Consider the following 16,502-nt stretch of genomic DNA (forward strand, 5'->3'; position numbering starts at 1 on the left):
ATTGTATTTTTTTGTTTGTTTGTTTGTTTTTGGGCCACACCTGGCGATGCTCAGGGGTTACTCCTGGCTGTCTGCTCAGAAATAGCTCCTGGCAGGCACGGGGACCATATGGGACACCGGGATTCGAACCAACCACCTTTGGTCCTGGATTGGCTGCTTGCAAGGCAAATGCCACAGTGCTATCTCTCCGGGCCCAGTATTGTATATTTTTAAGAATATATTTCAAGAATAATATTTATACTTCCCAAATTACGAGAGATAAAATCTTATATAGTAAAGTTAATTAAAAGATTACTAATTGATGGGGGCCGGGCGGTGGCGCTAGAGGTAAGGTGCCTGCCTTGCCTGCGCTAGCCTAGGACGGACCGCGGTTCGATCCCCCGGTGTCCCATATGGTCCCCCAAGCCAGGAGCGACCCCTGAGCGTCACCGGGTGTGGCCCAAAAACAAAAAAACAAACAAACAAAAAAAAAGATTACTGATTGGGACTGAAGAGATAGCATGGAGGTGGGGCATTTGCCTTGCTGAAGGTCAGTGGTTTGAATCCCGGCATCCCATTTGGTACCCTGAGCCTGCCAGGAGCGATTTCTGAGCATAGAGCCAGGAGTACCCTGTGAGTGCTGTTGGGTGTGACCCAAAAACCAAAAAAAAAAAAAAAGATTACTGATTAATGCCTATCATTTAGGATTAAAATTAGTTATGGTTAAAATATTCATTACAAAATAAATTGAGAAAATATAGTTTAACAAATTATTTCAGTGCATATAAAAGATAATATGCAGATATGCTTAATATTTAGTGGACAGAATCTAAATTTAAGCTTATCTTTTCACATAGCATTCTGGGTTTTTTTTTTTTTAGAAGAAATGCAAACCCTTTGAATAGTTGAACTATTTAAAGGTTATTGGCTAAATAAATTCAAAGATTTGAATGAAGACTCCTTAGTATTTTTCATGTTACCCATACCTCTCATTTTATTGTATTTACTGAAGGTAGAGAACATGTACTCTACTAACAGCCTTTCTAATCAATTTTATATCTTAGCACACTAAAAATTAGAAATTTAGCTTATTTGTGAAGAGATGCTCAGTGATAGTGGTATTAGGACTATGTACTCTGTCTAACATTTTAACATACCAAAATAATTTTTGAAATACTTACAAAGAGAGCCAGAACACAGAGATTACTTTAGCAGTAATAAATATTGGAGGTGGTTTAAATAGTCTGTTTTTATTATAAAATTTTATTACAAAAATTTATCATTAGGGGCCAGAGAGATAGCATGGAGGTAAGGTGTTTGCCTTTCATGCAGGAGGTCATCGGTTTGAATCCTGGCATCCCATTTGGTCCCCCGTGCCTGCCAGGAGCAATTTCTGAGCATGGAGCCAGGAATGACCCCTGAGCACTGCCAGGTGTGACCCAAAAACCACACACACAAAAAATTTATCATTGATCCATGTTAAATTACAGTAACTTAAATTCTCCCCTTCCTATTCTCTTTTAACAACTTTTATTAGTGTAGTGATTATTCATGGACTTAGTAAAGATTACAAACCTTCAGACAAATATTTTTATGAGTTGGCCTTTTAGTATATCATATACTGTATGAAAATTGGAAGTGGTTATGTAGAAACTTCTCTAATGCTGAAATGACTCAATAAAGTATGTTAAAGTTGGTAACTTAAAATAACACGGCCATTAGGGGCCATGGAGGAAGATCAGGATTAGGGGGCATGTGGCCAACCTTGGTTTGATACCCAGCACCCCTGACCCTCCAGTTCCGAGCATGCCAGGTGGAGCTCCTGAAGCCTTCAAGCTCCCAGAACCCCCTGGAGAATTTGTGGTACTGCACAGAGCAGCTTTGCCTCCTCCAACCTCTGCATTGAACCACTGAACAGTGACCACTTGGTTGAGAATCACTGGGAGGGACCCCCAGACCTCCCGACTACACAAAGGAGCCATTTACTAGGAAAGCCAAAATTGCCCTATTTGGGGGTCTGTTAACCAAGATAGGGAGATAGAAGTATAAATATGTGAAGGTGTCAAGATTTATTAAGTATGTGCTAGGATAACTAATTTCATATAATTCATATAATTCAGCAGAGGGAAGGAGAGGGAGAGAGAACTGGGGGGAAGAGGGAGGAGAAGGGAAAAGGGGAGGGAAAGGAACTTTTAATTAGATTATGTAGTTTTATACTGTGTATATGATCATCATTATTCTTCCTGAAATATTAAAAAGAATTCATCTCTGGTAGAGAAAATGGAGAGAAACATAATGGAGAAATAGTAGAAAGTGAGGATGTCAAGGATGGAACTGCACATTTTCAGGTTGGAGCCAGAGAGATGTGAGCCTCAGAACACCAATAAAGAAACGCAGGAATTCTGGCTTTCTCTCTGCACCCTCTGCAGATTGGAAAGAGCTGGAAGAATATTTATTGGATGCTGATTTTTAAAAAGCCGTGTTAAGGGCCTTTGCCTGTTGTCTTTTTAGAAATGCTGCAAAGCTAGGCATTGAAACCCTTTGGGGGAGGAGAAATACATCCTGAGTCACGGAGAGACTTGTGGTTTGTCTGAGGTTGTTGAACTGAGGGTCAGTGGTTGAACAAGAACGTGGTGTTCATGATTCTTTAACTCTTACCAAAATTCTCCACATCCTGTCTTCTAAATATACTTGCAGCCTTCTGATTTTAAACATATCATATAGGTCCCTGACTTTTTCCCATCTCATTGATTCAACATTTGTGGACTGTTCAGTGGCCAGGAACTTTGACAGCAGTACTCTCAGAATGTCCTCCCTGTACTTGAGGCCCTACCACCTCGGTATTATGCTCTCAGTATTTATAGTGGGGTTATGCCATGATAGAGTTATTGTGAGTGGAATGCATCAAAAGTTGAGCTGTGGTAAATTGGAGACTACTTGCATCCAGATGCTCTGGTGGCCTCATAGAGTGGTGGTTGTATAACCTTTGCTCACCTGACTGGGGACTCTCAGTCCCTGCCTCTGCAGAACAGCATAGAGTATAGCACTGTTTATCCTTAGACTAGGTAAAGACCCTGGTTCAAACTCTCAACACAGTTTTTTCCTGTGTATCACTTTCATGCCATGAAATGAAACGGCCGTGATGCCATTACACAAACTAGTAGCCAGCCCAACTACTGTATGCCCAAGACCATTTGTACTGTGAGAGAACCTAGAAATCTGGGGTTCCAAAACAAAAGCAATGTGCAAACTCATGATAGTGTGTCTTACATATTAACACTTATAATAAAAGGAAAAAATGATGGCAAGTACTTCCAGGTCATCATTTTATTCTTGTATATGGAAATTTTTTTGCTCTTTCACTCAGTTGTTTTCTTCCAAGCACTGTAGTGGTTGTTCTTTAAATTTTTTTTGTATTTTGGCAACCACATCAAGTGGTGCTAAGAGCTTACTCCTGGCTCTGAGCTCAGGGTTCATACCTGGCAGCGCTTGGGGACCATATGTGGTGTCAGAAACCAAGTAGGCAAATTTGTTTTTTTTTTTTTTTTGGTTTTTGGGCCACACCCGACATTGCTCAGAAATAGCCCCTGGCAGGCACAGGGGACCATATGGACACTGGGATTCGAACCAACCACCTTTGATCCTGGATCGGCTGCTTGCAAGGCAAACGCCGCTGTGCTATTTCTCCGGGCCCCAAGTAGCAATTTTTAAGACAAATATTTACTTGCTGAACTATTGATCTGGTCCTTAGTGGTACTTCTTGAACTATATCAAGTGAATCTGAATTTGATCTGAGGGTTGATAGTTGGGCACAGGGATTCAGAAGACTCAGGCATGGTTCTGCAAGGGTCTGGGAGGTTGCATTTCTAAAGCATTCGAAATTAATGGTGATGAGACCATCAGAGAACCACAATTTGGAGAACCACATGTATAGATGATGCCTAAAGTTTCACCCAGGTTTGTTTTGTTTTGTTTTATTTGTTTGTTTTGGATCACACCTAGCTGAACTCAGGGTTTGTTCCTAGCTCTGTGGTTAGGTATTAATTCTGGTGGTGCTTGGGGTACCATATGGGTTCTAGGAATCAAGCTCAGCTGAGCTATCTGCAAGGCTAGTGCTTGACCCATTCTACTATCTTCCCAGCCCTAAGTATCTCCCAAGTTCAATTGGTCTGTTGGTGGAAGACAGCTTCTCTCTTTCACTTGGAAGGGTTATGCCTTGAATCTCTGCTTTATTTGACTTGGTCTCTGTAGTTGCTATTCAACAGGATGTTCCTTTTCCTTAGAAATCCCTCCCCTGCTCCCATTCACCCCCATTCCTTATGTTCTGTGAAGAAGATGTTTGTTTAATGAATATTAGTGAAATATATTTCTAGAACTGGCCTTTAGGGAAATTTAAATGAAATTTCAAAATATCATTAAGAATGCAAACAATAAATTCTTTGATTAGCTGTAGGCATCTTTACATTGGGATGACTAAAAAAAGGTTCTGGTTAATTAGAAGTAATTTGTTAGAAACCCGAATCTTCTTTTTTTCTCTCTCAGATTAAAACTTACTTCCCAGCTGGATGCTTATAAGTGCAGAAAATGAAATTGTCAGATGATTAATTGCAAAAAAATAGATAATTAGACTTCTATGATGTGTCAAATATGGGCAAGCAAGAGGTTAGCTACATGTAGAAAGAGACTAGCTGAAATCTAGATCATAAACGTGGCTCTGGAAGTGTGATTTACTTTTACCTGGAGTTTGCATTTTTAATTCTATTTCAGAAAAATTTCTTATAATAAAAATAAGTAGATCATTGTTTTCATTACTTGAAGTCATCCTTAGAACATTGAATTATTGTATAAGTACCTTATGTAACATGATGGATTTGGGACTATAGATGTTTTTCAATACCTTCTTCCACATTTAGGTGTATCATAAATGGTTCTTTTCTCAGTTGAAATGATTTATTTTTATTTTCTAATTTTTCTTCTTTTTTTTTTTGATTAGGGGGTGTTGGGTTACATTTGACAGTGCTTAGGGATCACTGTTGATGTTGTCCTAGGGATAATGTTGTGCTAGGATAGAACAGGGGTCATTTGCATGCAAGAAAAGTACTTGTATTATCTTTCTGGCCTCTCCTGATTTTCAAGAATAGCTCTGATATCCTTTGAAATTAGAGGTCTCTTTGTATTGAATTCTTATACTCCATTCCAATGAATGGAGGATTCACTTCATCAATTAGCCTTTCTGATTCCCTTCTTGGACCACCAGGATGTCATAGAATTTAACCAAGCTCTCACTCTGTGTGTGCTGGAGAGATTATCTTCTCATGGGGAAGGACTCAGTCACTCAAAACCAATCTCTGAAGTCCAGGTTGTTATCTCTGTGACATTATCAGCCAACTGCAGAGTGGAAGTGCCCATAACCCCTTCCTCATACTTTAGGTGACAGTGTAGTGTGACATGTTTTGCCTTTAGAGGTTCCCTAACTTATTTGATCTGCCATCTTCTTTCCAGTAAAAAAAAAAAAATGTCACTCACTGATCCATTCTACCAATCCGCCTTTTTAATGAGAACAATCAAAAAGTGCTCCCAAGTTGCACCTGATATTATTGCTGCCCACCTCCTACCCCACCCCTGGGAAAATTCCAGTATCCAGGCGATAGGGGAGGCAGGATCACCCACTTTGGATGATAAGTCTGATTGATTTGCTAGAGCAGTTTACAGAACTCAGAGGACTGGTTTTCTTCCAAGACCAATTTATTCTTCTTATGAAAGAGCAGCAAGAGCAGCTTCAAGCAAAATGGAGAGAGGCTTGAAGGGACAGAGCATGCCTGCCCTCCTCAAGGGAACTTTTTCTTCCAGATCTCTGCAGGTTCACCTCGCTGGAATTTCCTTTTTTAGGTTTCAATGGATATTTCATTATGTAGCCATGACAGATGAACTCATTGGCCATTGGTGATTGAACGCTATCGACTCTCTGAAAGGAAGGAATGGGACTGGAAGTTCACACCATCTACTCACAAAGTTGGCTGCCTTGGCAAGCAGCCCCCATTTTGGTACATCCCCAGAGTTACCATATAGAACAAGAGGCATCTTTTCTCCTTCTCAACACTTATGAAATTTCAAGGCTTTGGAAGCTAAGAAAAAGAAAAGTTGTGGCTCAAGAGCAAATATGACTGATGCTCCAGATGACCGAGATACTTATTTATCATATACCTTATGATTATTGTACCCTTGTTCTTAGAAGTGGAATCATTAAGTCATCAGATTTCAGTATGGGATGATTTTGCCTTCAAAAATGTATTTATAGTATAAGAAATTTAAGCCATTCAAGAAATTTAGTGAGAGGAGGCAAGTCTTACAACTGGACATTAATTAAATTAGCCACCACCAACCTGATTCACTTGTTGGATTATCTAAAACCATAATAAAATTAATAAAATTAGATTTTTTCTTCTGCCTTTGCAAATGGGGCTTTCTCCATCATCTAAACTTTAGGTGAAGAGTTAGTTTGTTTTCAGCTCTTAGAAATATGGCTTTACAAATTCAGCTAATGACCCAAATCCAGTTTGTTGGTTGTGTGGAAGTTATATTAAAATAACTTACGGTCTGAGTATTGTCATTAATGATATGCTCATTTTGATAATGGGGCTGCAGATTCTTAGTCTATAGTCCCTGGGGAGATGCTACAATTTTTTTTAAAACTAAGTATTGTTCTGGCTCCTTTCCTTGATTGGCCCAGAAATAGCAATCAGCTGGGGAGCAGGATGACATGCCTCTTAGCGATCCCTTTGATCTTTGAGAAGAGTATCAACATTGTATGCTTCCTAATGGAAGTGTAATTTAATGAAATCTATTGGGTAAACATACTTCAGATGTTCAAAGGAGGTGACAAAATTTTTGCTGGCAGCCAGGACCTGGCGGCTTTCCAGCTTGCCTCTAGCTGCTATGCATAGAGCATTGAGAAAGGCTCTTAAAATAGGAACACAAACTATTATTTTCATTGTGTTTCAGTGCCCCCCTACACACACTCTTCCCTACCAATTTCTTTCCCTTGAATTTATTTTTATGGTATTTTCGTAGCTGCCCTTTGACCTACAACATTTTCTCATAGAAAGTGGGATGTGAGATTTGATCTTTTTTATATTTTTGTTCCATTTTATAGCACCAAGAGTACCCTATTGGTTGTATGGCACCAGAGTCAGGAAAAGGTATAGGCATGACACTTACAGAGCACATTCTAGAAGGGAGAAAGACACTCTATAAAAAAAAAGTACATATTTCAGCACTGGCTGATGAAAAGCCTTCTATTTTGGGAGGGGATGATAGAGTACTTTTGTTTTCACAGTCCTTAAGGAAGTGTGATGGAAATAACTTTGGAATCAAGGGGTCTGACTAATCTTAGCTCTGTTACTTCCTAGCTCTGTTGCATTGGGCCAGTCACTTTTCCTGGGCCTCAATTTCCTTAGCTATAAAAGGATTGGACTGGGTTACATCATTCCAAAGGTCATTTTTAGTGCTGACATTTTATGTTTCTTTTTGAAACACTCAGTGCTATTTACTATATTTTTCATACCATAAGACACACTTTAACACCCCTCCACTCCCAAGATGCGTCTTATGGAGGGAATGCAACCTGGAGCTTAAAGCCTGAGTGCAGGGAAGGAGAGACTTCAGAATGATTCTTTTTTTTTGTTTGTTTTATTTATTTTATTTTTTGGGGGACACCCATTTGATGCTCAGGGGTTACTCCTGGCTAAGTGCTCAGAAATTGCCCCTGGCTTGGGGGGACCATATGGAACGCCCAGGATCGAACCGCAGTCCTTCCTTGGCTAGCCGGCCCCTCAGAATGATTCTTAATGTCACATTGACTGCTGTTCACTTAACATGGTTGAAATATTATTTTGTTATAGTTTGTTAAATATTTTAGTACACCATTTGCTTTATATTTTTTGCTTTGTTTTGTTTTTGGGTCACACCTGGCAGTGTTCAGGGGTTACTTTTGGCTCTATGCACAGAAATTGCTCCTGGCAGGCTCGGGGGACCATATGGGATGTCAGGATTCAAACCATTGTCCTTCTGCATGCTTGGCAAACTCTCTACCTCCATGCTATCTCTCTGGCCCCTAGAATAATTTTTTGTTTGTTTTCCTCATCTAAAAACTGTGCATCTTGGGGCCGGAGTGTTTGCACAGCGGTAGGGTGTTTGTCTTTCATGCAGTTGACACTTGGGTAGACCTGGGTTCAATCCCTGCATCCCATATGGTCCTGAGCCAGAAGCGATTTCTGAGTGCATAGCCAGAAGTAACCCTGACCGTCACTGGGTGTGGCCCAAAAACCAAAATCAAAACCAAAAAAAAAAAAAAAAAAACCAAAAAACCAAAAAACCAACCAACCAACCAAACAAACAAACAAAAACCCTCTGCACCTTATGGTCAGGAGCATTTTATAGAGCAAAAAATATGGTAATAACAATATAGTTTTCAGTAGGACTATGAATCATGGTATATCACACATTTGTATGTGTGGAAATTTCTTGGGAAATATCTAGGAAATAGCATGAAAGTCATATAACTTTACATTTCCTAGTCATCACACAAAAAAAGGAAAAAAGAAAATGAAATAAAATTTCTACTTCTGGGGCCGGGCGGTGGCTCTGGAGGTAAGGTGCCTGCCTTGCCTGCGCTAGCCTAGGACGGACCGCGGTTCGATCCCCCGGCGTCCCATAGGGTCCCCCAAGAGGCCAGGAGCAACTTCTGAGCACATAGCCAGGAGTAACCCCTGAGCGTCACAGGGTGTGGCCCAAAAACCAAAAAAGAAAAAAAAATTTCTACTTCTATTTAACCCTATAGAGTCAAATAAAATAGTATCATTTTAATATGTATGGAATTTAAAAATTATTATAGCATTTTACTTTATTTTAATAATTTTTCAAACTCCAGTATTAAATTAGCATTTTAATCTTAAGCATCACATTTAAACTCTAATAATAAATCATAAACAATGTAAGCACATGAAATAAGTCTTGTCCTCTGTAATCTCAGAAAAATTCAGTGTTATGAAGACAATTTTTAGTCTTATCACTATGTTTTTGTCATGACTTTAGAATTTTTAGATAAAAATATATTTCCTGAGGCCGGAGAGATAGCATGGAGGCAAGGTGTTTGCCTTGCGTGCAGAAGGATGGTGGTTTGAATCCTGGCATTTTATATGGTCCCCCGAGCCGGCCAGGAGCAATTTCTGAGAGTAGAGCCAGGAGTGACCCCTGAGCTTCTGGGTATGACCCCAAAACAAACAAACAAACAAACAAAATATATATTTCCTGTTAGTCTAGCTTTTATTTAAAATGTATTCATGATATGTAAATATATCATGAATACATATTAATATATAAATATCTATGCTCCATAAAATTTTCTATTGTAAATATGGAACCATTCAATACATCTAATTTATTTTGCCTATCATAGACCTTTGACATTCATCTGTAGTGTAGCATCTACCAGTATTTTTTTTGTTTTGTTTTGGTGTTTGTTTTATTTGGGCCACACCCGGTGGTGCTCAGGAGTTACTCCTGGCTATCTGCTCAGAAATAGCCCCTGGCAGGCACAGGTGACCATTTGGGACACCGGGATTTGAACCAATGACCTTCTGTATGAAAGGCAAACGCCTTACCTCCATGCTATATCTCCGGCCCCTTATTTTTTAAACTTATCTTTCATTTAAAAAAAACAATAATATCTATCTTTAAGCACCGTGGTTAAAAAAAAAATATTTGTATTTGGGTTTCAGTCATAAAAAGTACGCACACCCCTTCACCAGTGCAGCCTATCTGCCACCCGATTCCCCCCTCCTCCACTCCCTGCTATCTTCAAGACAGGCATTCTGTTTCTCTCTCACTACCATTGTCATGATAGTTGTTAGTATAGTTATTTCTCTAACTGCACTCACCAGTCTTCGTGGTAAGCTTCATATTGTGGGCTGATCCTTCTAGCCTTCATCTCTGTTGCCTGAATATTACTGCCATGCTGTCTTTTATTTTTCTTAAATTCCATAGATGAGACTATTCTCTGTGTCTCTCTCTCCCTCTGACTTATTTCACTCAGAATAATAGTTTTCATGTCTATCCATGTATAGGAAAATTTCATGACTTTATTTTTCTGACAGCTGCATAGTATTCCATTGTGTATATGTACCACCATTTCTTTAGTCAGTCATCTGTTTTCAGGCATCTGGGTTATTTCCAGGTTCTGACTATTGTAAATAGAGCTGTAAAGCACATAAGCATGCTGAGATAAATTTTTTTTATTGTGCTTTTGTATTTCTAGGGCATATATCTCTAGGAGTGATATTGCTGGATCATATGGGAGCTCAATATCCAGCTTTTTGAGGAATCTCCATATAGTTTTCCAGAAAGGCTAGACTAGACAGCATTCCTACCAACATTCTCCCCACATCCCCACCAGAACAGATTGTTTCTGTTCTTTGTGATATGTGCCATTCTCTGTGGCATGAGATGGTACCTTGTGTTGTTCCTCTTCCATTTGTTTTTGAACACTTTTCCCCAGTAAATGCTGACAAATACAAGCATTGTATTTGTTCTTGGAGTGTTATATGTATATATGGTGTATATTCTAACTACCTCAAAAAAGTGCTATCATTCTGTAATTATCCTTCATCTTCTGAAGGCCATTGATTTTTGTGTGTTAATTTTGTAGCCTGCTACAAAATTAAATATACTTTTTTTTTAAAAAAAAATATATGGAACGCTTCATGAATTTTCGTGTCATCCTTGCGTAGGGGCCATGCTAATCTTCTCTGTATCGTTCCAATTTTAGTATATGTGCTGCCGAATAATGTATTAGTGAATCCATCTGGGTCTGGGCTTCTGTTTTGGGAAGACTTTTGATTACCATTTTAATCTCCTCAATAGTGATGGGTTTGTTTAGTCATACTAAATAATTCTGGTTCAACTATGAAAGATTATAGGAGCCAAGAATTTATCCATTTCTTCCAGGTTCTCTTGTTTTGTGGCATAGAGTTTCTCAAAGAGTCTCTGACTACCCTTTGCCTCTCTGCAGTATCTGTAGTATCTCTTCCTTTTTATTACTAATTTGGTTTATTAAGTTTCTCTCTTTCCCTTTCTCTGTGAGTTTTGCTAGTGGTTAATTGATCTTGTTTATTTTTCAAAGAACCAACTCTGACTTTCATTGCTCTTTTGAATTTCCACTTCATTAATTTCTGCTATAAACTTAGTTATTTCCTTCTGCCTACTTTTTAATTTTCTAAGCTGTGTAATTAAGCTATTTATGTAGGTCCCTTCTTCTTTCCTGATGTGTACTTGCAAAGGTATAAATTTTTCTCCTAATATTGCTTTTGCTGTGTTCCATAAATTCTGATAATTTGTGTCTTTCTTCACATTAGTTTCCAGAACTCTGTTGATTTCCTCTCTGACCCATTGGTTGTTCAGTAGTGACCTGTTTAATTTCCAGGTGTTAAAGTTTTTCCTCTGTGTCTGTTTGTAGTTTACTTCTAATTTCAGCATATTATGATCTGAGAAGGTAGTCTGTACAATTTCTATCCTCTTGATTATATGGAGTATGTTTTATTGGCCAGCATGTATTCTATCCTGGAAAATGACCCATGTGCATTGGAGAAGAATGTGTGTACTGCCTTTGGGCCTGAGGGTTTCTTGTAATAGGTCTGCTGTAAATCTTAAGTATACTCCTTTGAATGTAATTTTTTTTTTTATCTTACTGCTTTCAGTATTCTATCCCCCTCTGTGGGATTTGTCATTGTGACTAGGATGTGTCATGGGGTACTTTTCTTCAAATCTCTTTTCGCTGTTACTCTCTGGGCATGCAGGATTTGGTGCATGCACTCTTCAGCTTTGAGAGTTTCTCTGCAATAGTGCTCTTGACTATTGATTATTTCTGGGGATTTTCTTCCTGGGTCTCTAGGACTCCAATAATTCTTAAGTTGTTTCTGTTGATTTTATCACAGATTTCTGTTTTTCATCTGTTAACATACTTAAGGATTTTTTTCATTGTCTGATCGTTTTTTTTAAGGCTCTTTTCCAAATCTCTTCTGTTGTTGGAGTTGTTATACATCTCATCTTCCAACTCATGGATTATGTCCTCAGCTACTACTCTGTTGGAGAGACTCTCTAGTGAGGTTTTCATTTACTTACCAATTTTTTCAGTCCTGTTACTTCATTTTGGAGTTTTCTCAATTCTTGGGTCACACCCGGAGGTGCTCAGGGGTTACTCCTGGCTGTCTGCTCAGAAATAGCTCCTGGCAGGCATGGGGGACCATATGGGACACCGGGATTCGAACCAACCACCTTTGGTCCTGGATCGGCTGCTTGCAAGGCAAACGCCGCTGTGCTATATCTCCGGGCCTCTATTTTTATATCTTCTGATTCTTATTTGTGATTGGTTCAATTTGTTCCATTCTTTCTTTAAGTTTTATGAGGATCCTCCATATTTATTCTTTAAAGTCCTTTCTGAGAGGCTAAATAGGTGTTGGACACTTTTTGGGTCATTAGAGCTGCCATCTTCATTCTCTATGCATGGTTGAAGCCTGAGTTGTTTTCCCATCATCAAACATGTAGTGTGGTGTTTTCTACATGTTGTGCTGGGGTTCATTGACTAGGAAATGTGCACAGCCATGAGTGAAGCTGACTGGCTGGGCTCCTCTGGCTCCGCCCTTGTGTGCAGGTTCTCTCGTGTCCATTGCTGTGCTTACTGCAGGCTCTTCTGGGTGGGTACATTTGGCACTCACATTGAAACATGCACGGCTTGGGTCAGGCTCCATCTTTTGTGGGCATTGTCAGCACATCTCTGTTGCTGTGCCTCTGTGAGCTCTTCTGGGCAGGATTTGATCCTGGCGCCTGCGGTGTGTCAGTTTGGTACCCATGTTGAAATGAATGTGCTGGGAATCAGTCCCTGCCCTTTGTGGATAGGGTCAGCTCACCTCCATTGCTATGCTTTACTTTCTGTGGGCTCTTCGAGGTGGGGTGGGTTAGTATGACACCTGCATTGAAATGAGTGCAGCAGGGATCAGTAGTTTGTTTTTGTTGCTGAGTAATATTCTACTGAATGAATATGAACATTTTATCTATTTAACAGTTAATGGAACATTTGAGTTATATTTTACTACTTTGATTTGTGCCGCTATGAAAATTAATATAATGGATTTTGTGGACACTTTCTCTCTCTCTCTCTCTCTCTCTCTCTCTCTCTCTCTCTCTCTCTCTCTCTCTCTCTCTCTCTCTCCCCCTCTCTCTCTCCTCTATCTCTCTCTCTAGGTTTTTGGATCACACACAGCAGCACTCAGGGGTTACTCCTGGCTCTATGCTCAGAAATCGCTCCTGGCAGGCTCTGGGGACCATATTGAATGCCGGGATTCGAACCACCATCCTTCTGCATGCAAGGCAAACGCTCTACCTCCATGCTATCTCTCTGGCCCCGAGACTTTCTCTTCTTTTGTGGATGCTTTCTTCTCTTTGGAGATTACTAAAGAGGAGAATTATTGGGTCATAGGGTAAAAATAAACTTTTCAAGGAACTGCTATCCTAGTTCTGAAGAGATTTTACATTTCTGCCATTAATACATGAGCATTTACTCCATGCACTTCTTTAGAGCCGGATTTTGTTGGTCTTTTTGACTATAGCCATGTAATGGGAATGAAATTACACCTAAAAATAGTTTTTTTTTTCCTTTTTTTTTGGTTTTTGGGCCACACCCGGTGACGCTCAGGGGTTACTCCTGGCTGTGCGCTCAGAAGTCGCTCCTGGCTTAGGGGACCATATGGGACGCCGGGGGATCGAACCGCGGTCCATCCTAGGCTAGCGCAGGCAAGGCAGGCACCTTACCTCTTGCGCCACCGCCCGGCCCCTAAAAATAGTTTTAATTTGCACCTGCATAATGATTACTGAACATTACTGAACATAATGAATATTGAACATCTCTTCTTTTTTTTTTTTTTTGTTTTTTTTTTTTGTTTGTTTTTGGGCCACACCCATTTGACGCTCAGGGGTTACTCCTGGCTATGCGCTCAGAAGTCGCTCCTGGCTTGGGGGACCATATGGGACGCCGGGGGATCGAACCGCGGTCCATCCTAGGCTAGCGCAGGCAAGGCAGGCACCTTACCTCCAGCGCCACCGCCTGGCCCCTGAACATCTCTTCTTGCTGTATTAGTTGTTTATATCTTTGTGAGATATTCTAATCATGAATCCAGTTTTTATTAAGTTGCTTTCTTATGATTGAGTTCTTTATATATTTTAGATGCAAGTCTTTTATTAGATATTTGCTAATATTTTTTTCTAGTGTGTGGCTTGTCTTTCCATTTTTTTTTTTCTGACAGCTTTTAAAGTATAAAAGTTTTGATACGGGGCCGGAGAGATAGCATGGAGGTAAGGCGTTTGCCTTTCATGCAGGAGGTCATCGATTCAAATCCCGGCACCCCATATGGTCCCCTGTGCCTGCCAGGAGCAATTTCTGAGCCTGGAGCCAGAAATAACCCCTGAGCACTGCCGGGTGTGACCCAAAAACCACAAAAAAAAAAAGTTTTGATACGGGACCGGAGAGATAGCATGAAGGTAAAGTGTTTGCCTTGCATGCAGAAGGTCAGTGGTTCGAATCCCGGCATCCCATATGGTCCCCCAAGCCTGCCAGGAGCGATTTCTGAGCGTAGAGCCAGGAGTAATCCCCGAGCGCTGCTGGGTACAACCCAAAAACCAAAAAAAAAAAAAAAAGTTTTGATACATTTCAAGTTATGAACATTAACAGATCGTATTTTTTGTGTTGTATATATGGGTATAATAGTTTCTTACTGAATTTTAATTATTTTAACTTAATTGTTTTCTATGATTATTTTAGCATATAGTGTGATATACATATCACTCTAGGGTATGATATAAAGTTATTTTGAGAGTACATGAATATACATTTGTTTCAACACATTTTTTAGATCAGCTATTCTCTTTTTCATCAACTTCCCTTGGTATTTTTATAGAAAAATAAAATGGTCTTATGTAAGGTCTTATTTTTGGATTTTTAGTTCTGGGTGAGTGATCTATATCCATTCTTATGCCAGTAATCATGCTTTCATTACTATAAACTTAAAAGTACATTCTGAAATTTCACAGTATAAGTCCTCCAACTTCTTTTTAAAAAATGAATTGCTAATTCTAGATTATTGTCTTTTCCATTTACCATTAAGAATCATCTTGTTAACAATTTGTTTGCTTTGTTTTATTTTTGGGTGACGCCTGGTAGTACTCAGATTTACTCCTAGTTTTGTATTTAGGGATCAATCATGGAGGTGCTCAAGCCACATGGCAAATGCTCTAACCACTGTACATTTCTTTACCCAAACCTCTTTGTTAACTTTTATGAAGAAATATGATGTGTGTGTGTGTGTGTGTGTGTGTGTGTGTGTGTGTTTGGTTTTTGGGCCACACCCAGTAACGCTCAGGGGTTACTCCTGGCTATACACTCAGAAGTTGCTCCTGGCTTGGGGGACCATATGGGACACCGGGGGATCGAACCGCGGTCCATCCAAGGCTAGCGCAGGCAAGGCAGGCACCTTACCTTTAGCGCCACCGCCCGGCCCGTATGTGGTTTTTTTATCTCACCTGGTAGTGCTCAGGGGTTACTCCTGGCTCCATGCTCAGAAATTGCTCCTGGCAAGCATGTGGGACCATATGGGACGCCGGGATTCGAACCGATGACCTTCTGTATGCTATCTCTCTGGCCCCAAAATATGATATTTTGATAGGGAATCATTTGATGGATTTTTGAGTCTATTCACTTGGGAAAAATGACAATCTTAAAAATATTTTCTCTTTTAATACATTTATTTAGGTGTTCTTTAATTCCTCTCAATAATTCGTTATAATTTACGTACTGGTCTTCTACTTCTTTTGTGAAATTTATTTCTTAAATGTATTGTTCTTTTGATACCATTATGAATAAATAATTTCTTTTAATTGGAATTTTTCTTTACTTAGTATTATTACATAAAAATACAATTGGAGTTTATTTCTACTTTATTAGATATTTGGTTTACTACTACCAGGTTACGGAATCTTACTTCTACCTACATGAGAAATATTGTCTTGGACTTTTTTGTCATATTTTTTTATTTTTATTTTTAGTTTTTGGGTCACACCCGGCGGTGCTCAGGGGTTACTCCTGGCTGTCTGCTCAGAAATAGCTCCTGGCAGGCACGGGGGACCATATGGGACACTGGGATTCGAACCAACCACCTTTGGTCCTGGATCGGCTGCTTGCAAGGCAAACGCCGCTGTGCTATCTCTCCGGGCCCTTTTTTGTCATATATTAATGTTGTGATAGTTTTGGCCTTATTGAATAACTAAATTGTTTTTTTTTATGTTATAGATGTCTCTTTGTAGGGTAGTTTATTATTTATTTAAATATTTGATAGAATTCATCAATGGAGCCATTACAACTGTATTTTCCTTTGTAGAAAATTTTACAAATTTCATTTCTTATCTCGTCATATGCCTAT

General features: G+C 39.5%; 1 protein-coding gene and 1 non-coding gene across 3 annotated transcripts in view; one reads left to right on the plus strand and one right to left on the minus strand.

Moving 5' to 3' along the window:
- Positions 1–16,502, plus strand: part of VTI1A (vesicle transport through interaction with t-SNAREs 1A) — a 449,364-nt gene that overhangs the window by 53,589 nt on the left and 379,273 nt on the right. The window lies entirely within an intron of this gene.
- On the minus strand, positions 10,722–10,828 carry LOC125995352 (U6 spliceosomal RNA). The gene has a single exon (XR_007490892.1). It is a non-coding gene; the product is annotated as a U6 spliceosomal RNA (small nuclear RNA).

Source organism: Suncus etruscus, chromosome 17, assembly GCF_024139225.1.
Source record: "Suncus etruscus isolate mSunEtr1 chromosome 17, mSunEtr1.pri.cur, whole genome shotgun sequence".
Classification (NCBI taxonomy): Eukaryota; Metazoa; Chordata; class Mammalia; order Eulipotyphla; family Soricidae; genus Suncus; species Suncus etruscus.